This window comes from Crocodylus siamensis, chromosome 2 (assembly GCF_052110815.1).
Source record: "Crocodylus siamensis isolate JL-2025a chromosome 2, ASM5211081v1, whole genome shotgun sequence".
Taxonomy (NCBI): Eukaryota; Metazoa; Chordata; order Crocodylia; family Crocodylidae; genus Crocodylus; species Crocodylus siamensis.
Window position 1 is genome coordinate 163451478 of NC_143396.1, and position 6939 is coordinate 163458416.

The window sequence follows — 6939 nt, forward strand, 5'->3', positions numbered from 1 at the left end:
CAGTGTCCATGTAGAAACATTAAAATTCCCTGAAGTGTTTTTTTGGGTAAACCTGTATCTTTTATTAGACCAGCTCAAATGGTTGGAAAAATTCTTCTTTGCAAGCTTTCAGATAGAAATACCTTTCATCAGGCTGAGGAAGAATCTGCAGTTGCTGTGTGGGTGGTCTTCCTGGATGGAATGAATAGTAAAGAAGCCAGAGGCTGTATGCATTAGGGCTGTGTGAAGCTTCGGACCCTGATTCGATTTGGTGGAGATTCAGCCTAATTCAGTGGCTGAATCTCCGAATCCGAATCGAATCAGAGGACCTTTTAATCTCCCTGAATTGATTCAGAACGCTCTGAATAAATTCAGAGAGATTTGGCGATTTGGACGTAGACACAACTTTAAATGTTTTTTCTACATACTTCTAGGTAGCAAGCGGCTTGTGCATGCTACAAAGCTGGGGCACATGAAGTGTCCCACAAGACTGCAGGGAGTTCCCCAGTGTGCTTGGTAGCAGACCTGGAGGTGGACCAGAAGCACTTCCAGTCCACTTCTGGGTTCACCACTGAGCATGCAAGGGGTCCCCCTGTGCTCCTGTGGGAGTCTCCATCTGCCCGAGCATTGCAGCATTCACAAGCCATGCCTGGTACCTTGAGGTATGTAGAAAAAACATTTAAAGCTGTGTCTATGTCCAAATTGCTGATTCTCTGAATCAGCATCAAATCTTCAGATTCGGATATGGCCAAATCGAATCAGGGACAGTAATCCGAATCAATGAATCGAATCACAGTCTCTGATTCAGGCTGAATCCAAATCCGAATCAAATAGGGCCCACTTCACATCCTCCTAGTATGCATGCAAGAAAGCCAGTCAGTGAAGATATAAATCAAGGAGTCAGTGGGTGAGAAATAAGCTGGGGGGGAGGGGCACGGTGGTGAATGTAGCTAGTAAATAGTAGAGAGGTACCTGGGGAGTCAGATGTTAGGTAGATTATAATGTGTCATAAATCCAATGTCTATATTTAGTCCATGATTTTTTGTATCCAGGATGTTGATGTTGTGAAGTTCATAGGCTAGTCTGTAAAAGGTGTTTTGTAAATTCCATTTGAGGATTAGAACTGAGAGATTGGAGAGAGAGTGGTTTTCTTGTGAGAAATGTACCCCAACATGTAATTGGGTATTCTTGTCTTTGAACACACACCAGAAATCTATCAAAGACAAGAAGGTAGCTCCCCAGGCCTGGCAGCAGAGGGACAGCTGCACAAAGTCCTAGAGAACTTGTGTGGAACACTCCATGACATTGCTGTCACTACGAGCAACCATGCCCATGCTTGTGCCCACCACCCGAGACCCCAACTGCTCTCAGGAGTTTGGTGACCTTATGGCACAGTGGGGTGAGACAGAGGTGCAATTCTAGTTTGAGCAGGGAAATACTCCAATGCCCAAGTCTATGAAGGGCTGCCAGGCCAGATGCATGAGAACAGGCATGACTGGTCAGCACAGCAGTGCCACATAAAGGTCAAAGCCTTGAGGGCATAGTGGGTCTCCATGACTGACCACAATCATTAGTCAGGGAGTGCTTCTAAGTCCTTGCCCTTTATGAAGCAACTGATGGAAATCCTGATGCCCAAGGACCCAGACCACAGCCATGCTGTGTATAGTAGCATGGGCAGCCCTTCTGAGCCCCTGACCCAGCCTGGCACCCTTGGTGATATGTCAGTGGGGGAAGGCCTCCACCAGCAGCTTGGGGAGCCTGGGCCACCACCTGCCATGACAGCTCTGCAGCCCCAAGCACCACAAGGAGGCATGGCCACTCATGATACTGCCAGCTGCCAGCAGCACCAGCTATTTCCGGGGCAGGCGGGGGAGCTCAGCTCCCACCCACCACACCCCACCATCTGAGAACACTGCCCAGAACTGCACGCCATTGCTGACAGCCATGATCATGCACAGCCACTGCCAAGCCAATGCCAGCCATATGTTAAGCCCTGCACTGAGGGGGAGGGCCCTCATTGTCCCTTGCATGCCTCCCTGTGCTGTCATAGCTCAGGGTCCTATGCCAGGTGTGCAGGTTTTCCCGGGGCACCATGATGATCATCATCAGCAGGGCATAGTGGATTGGGCATCCCTCAGTCTGGACAAACAGCTCCTTGTGCAGCACCAGGGCACAGACAGCAGGGACACACTCAGACCACAGTGGTGGGTTGTGGGGGCCTGGCCCCAGGGCATCCTCCCAGAGAAGACAGCTGCGGAGAGGTTGGGGGCACAGGCAGCTCCTTGTCCCAGTCATCCAGGAGCCCAGCACCCCACAAGCTCAGGCACCATGGTCTGGGTGGCAGTGCACCAGAGCAGTTGGCCTGCAGGAGGAGGAGGGAAGCAGTGGGGTATGAAGCTGTGGCAGCAGATGCTGCCAGGACCCTGGCCTGTCCTACGCTGGAAACGAGGTGGGGGAGGCAGGCTGCATGTGGCCATCACCCAGTGTCCCACCAGCCCCAAGGGAGTGAGCACAGATGTGGGGCTTGGCCAGCAGCTGCCTGGGCTTGGGCCTGCCTCATTGACTTAACATGGTCTCTGGGCACCTATGCACACCTGACCCCCAATCTGAAGCCAAGCAGCGCACAGTCCCTGGTACAGAGCATCTGATCTCTGCAATGTTGCAGACTCACACAAACAGCTTCTTTCTCTCTGCAGGGCTTGCAGCTGCACACGCGGGAGAGGCCACACTTCACAGCCAGGATGCAGCCTCAGGGTCATGGATGCCCACAGCCAGGGCCCTGCAGTTGCACCAGCTCCACCAGAGGAGGACCCAGGACAGGACCCTCTTCCTGTACTGTCTGGTCGTGGTGTTGGAGGACCAGCTGGCAGATGCTCAGGCCTGGCAGGTGGCAGATGCAGTCCACCAGAACAGGAGTTGGATGAAGGATATGGCCTGCCAGAATAGGTGGTGGGTGGAAGATGTACCCTATGAGCATGTGCGGAACTGGCACAAGGATGCATAGGACCAGGCTGACTGGGAATTCCAGGTGCAGCTCCTGGCCCTGGAGCACAAGCAGGTGGGGCACTGTTGGAGCAGACCACAGTCCTGCCCAGGGCAGTGCAGGCCACAGGCAGTGACTGCTGGGCGCTGGACACCATTCTGGCCCTGGCAGTTGCCTTCATACCACCCACTGCCTGACCCCTGACCCTAGCCCCTCTGCCCTCTAGCACCCACCCGCCACCCAGCATCAGGCACCTGCCTGGGCCTGGGAGGAGGTCCTGCACTGCCTCCAGAAACCAGGAGTCCCTGACTTGTCCTCCACCCCTGGTCTGGTGCTACCCTGCCCCCCTGCCTAGGCCCAGGTCTTCCACCTGTCTTGGCTCTACATGGGCACAAAACCAGAGGGGCCTGCAGCAGGGCCAGGACTGCACATCAGCCCTGCTGGTCTTGGACAGTGCCTGCCAGATGGGGAGCCATGTGTACCGAGGGAACACCAGCTGCCCATGCACACCCTTGGGGGAACTGCCAGAGGCCAGGGTGCTGGCCACCTGTCCCCAGGCTTGGCCCATAGGCACACCCACCACACCGCCTCCTACCCTGAGATGGCACACAAAGGACATTGAACATATTTTTCATGGGGAAGAAGGTATTTTATTATTGGTGGGTGGTGGAGGGGCTCTGTTTATTGAGGAGGATGGGGGAAGGGGATCTGTTTGATGTGAGGGAAATAAAAAGTTGTTCTTTTGAGATGGGTCTGCAGTGATCAGTGTACTCGGGGTGGGCGACGGTGGGGGATGGAGTCCATGGGTGGTGGTGCAGACAGGCTAGAAAAGGGCGTGTTGGAGGCTGTAGTCAGCCAGTGCTTCCCACAGCTGGTGCCCTGGCCCCTGCTGGTGGGTGCGTAGATCTCCTGGGGTCTCAGCAGTGGGGTACTGCCGCTGCTGCCACAGGTGGTGCTCCTGCTGCTAGGAGTTCCCCAACCACTGTGCTGCCTCTGCCCAGCCCTTGTGGAAGAGCTCCCCCAGGTCTCACAGATATTATGCAGCACGTGATGATGACCCGAGGGAAGTTGTTCTCAGAGAACTCAATGCAGGCAGTGAGGGTGTGCCAGCGGCCCCTGAGGCAGCCAAAGGACCACCCCACCAGGGCAGGGGTCCGTCCCAGGCAGTGGTTAAAATAGGCCTGGCAGGGGTCCAACTGGCTGATGTAGGGTCACATAAACCAGGGCAGCAGCCCTTATGGGTTCATCCTCCATAAGGAAAAAGAAGCATCAGCCAGATGCAGGTCCGACATTTCTGGTGCCAAGAAGCTGCTCTGCAACAGGGCTGACAGAGCAGAGTTTCTGAAGATGTGGGCATCATGGGCGCTGCCTGCACAGCTGGCACTCATATGCATGAAGGCCCCACAGTTGTCCATGAAGACCTGGCGCACCACAGAGAGAAAGCCCCTCCAGCTGTTAATAGGAGCAGTCTCTGTGGGGTGGGCAGATAACAGGACTGTGGGTCCCATCCATAGCACTGGTCCTTTGGGGGAATCCCAGTGCATGGAATGCCCCCACCACCACCAATGGGTCATGCACACAGAGCACGGTGTGCTCCAGCACATCCTGGAGTGCTCTGCACACCTCCAGGATCGCCGCCCTGGTTGTGACCTTGCCCATACCAAACAGGTGGCTGATATACTGTATTCTGATAGTGTGGTCAGCTTCAACAGGACGAGGGCTGTGGGGAGAGGCAGCCACATGCCAGTGTGCTGCCACTCCAGATGTGGCCAGAGCTGGCCCAGAAGGTCCAGGAAGGTTGCCCAGGTCATGCAGAACTCCTCCAGCCACTGCTCATTGTCCCACTTCTGCTGGATGATGTGCTGTCACGGTCCTGGCTGGCCCAGGGCACCCAGAGGCATTGGGGCTGGAGGCCCAGGAGGGTGATGGTGGCTTCAGCGATGGCATCCTGGAACCCATAGTTGACATCCCTACCAGGATCTGGCCAGGAGGACAGGGTTGAGGTGGCAGCTGTGTGGTGGGGGTTCTGGGATAGTGTGCAGCTGGCAGGCAGTCACTGGGTGTGGGGAAGCCATAGGCCAAGTGGCAGTTGGTATAGCAGGCCAGCAGGGCCAACATGGCAGCCAGAAGGAGCCCAAGGCACTGGTCATCAGTAATGGAGCAGGAGCTGGAGCAGCTATGTCACTGGGAGGTAAAGCAGTGAAGACAGTGCTGCTGCATTCTGTCTCTGCACTGCATATGCTGCTCCTAGTCAGGGAAAGGGCTGGCCATAGAGCAATGTGCATGGCTAGATTTTAAAGAGGGCTGCTAGCTGCTGGGTGTGGCAGCCAGAGCCTGGAGTTTTCCCTGGTGGTTGTAGGAGCCCATTGCAGGACCCCAGGAAGCAGGAGTAGATTTGCTACTATTGCCACCAAATCTTCTCCCACTTCTCTGCATGTGTAGATACCTGCCCGGCACCATTTACTCATAACTAATGTACTCACGAATAAACTGGTGCTGCAGCAAATGCACATGTAGATGTGCGCAAAAAGCAGTAAGCTGGAGGAGGACCATTCATCCCTTGAGGTAACTGCTCTTCAGAGTCTGGGCAGGATGGATTAGGATCACACTTAGTCTATTTATCTACCCAATATATGAAATACAGTCTGGGCTACAGTATTTCTGTTCCCTGGTTGGATATTAGAAACTTTTTAAAGAGGTCTTGATTACTTTTTACACAAATAAAACTTAGCCTTGTACCACTTAAGTTAGTGGATGTTTTGCAATTGGCTTAGTGAGCGTGAGATTGAAGCCCTAATGAACACCAGTACTTTGGCCTGTGGAAGGTGTTACATGTGTAAATCAAGGTATTTGCATTAAGGCTGTCCATTTACATGAAAATTAATGGATAAATGAATAAAGAAAAAAACAGTACTAATGCTATTGAAAATTAGGGAAAAGATCTTGAATAGTTTTTCCCACTGTTCACTAGGAGGGTGCAAAATGGGCCCTATTCAATTTGGATTTGGATTTGGCCCAAATCAGGGACAGTGATTCGATTAATTGATTTGGATCACTGCCCCGATTCGATCTGGCCGAATCCAAATCTGAATATTCGATGCTGATTCGGAGGATTAGTGACTCAGACACAGACACAGCTTTAAAATTTTTTCTACATACCTTGAGGTAGCAGGCACGGCTCATGAATGCCGTGATGCTGGGATGCATTGAGCATCCCACAGGAGTGTGGGAGCGGGCCCTCCACATGCTTGGTGGTGAACCCATAAGTGGACCAAAAGTAGTTCCAGTCCACTTCTGGGTCTGCCAGGGAGTGCACGGGGCCCCCCTCCCGTGCCCCCCTGGTTCGGTGATTGGCCACAGGGGGACCCCATGTGCCTCCCCCAGACCCAGGAGGTGCTCTCCGGCAGACCCGGAAGTGGACCGGAAGTGCTTCTGGTCCACTTCTGGGTCTGCTGCTGAACACACTGGGGATCCCCCCCGCATTCCTGTGGGACACTCCACACACCCCAGCATTGTAGCATTCACTAGCCACTTGCTACCTAGAGGTATATAGAAAAAACATTTAAAGCTGTCTCTATATTTGAATCTCCGAATCTTTCTGAATCTCCCTGAATCAATTCGGAGGGTTCCGATTCAATTCGGAGAGATTAAAGGACCTTCTGATTTGATTCTGACTCATTACCATTACAATTAGTAAATTAATTAATAAAGCATTGTCTGCCAATGGGACCTGTTCTCCTAATTCACCTAAAGGTCTTTTCAAATATCACTCTTAAACACCTAAATACAAGCTTTAGGGATTGAAGCAGGAATTTCATATATTCACATTTGGGGGAAAAAAGTACATTTTCTTTTTCTTTTTTTTTTCAATTTAAAATATATGTGAATTTGGCACACACAAAAGTACCAGACTATTTTGTTTTTGTGGAGTTGAACAGAGTTCCCAAAGGAGAAACCTAAATGTCATCTCAACAGGG

The 6939-nt window shown here is 52.6% G+C and overlaps 1 long non-coding RNA gene across 1 annotated transcript in view; it reads left to right on the forward strand.

Annotated features, from left to right (window-relative positions):
- Window positions 1–2878, forward strand: part of LOC149871022 (uncharacterized) — a 38861-nt gene extending 35983 nt beyond the window's left edge. Inside the window, exon 3 of the long non-coding RNA XR_016440175.1 lies at window positions 2676–2878. This is a non-coding gene — a long non-coding RNA (uncharacterized LOC149871022). The remainder of the gene's footprint in view (window positions 1–2675) is intronic.
- Window positions 2879–6939: the final 4061 nt, after the last annotated feature.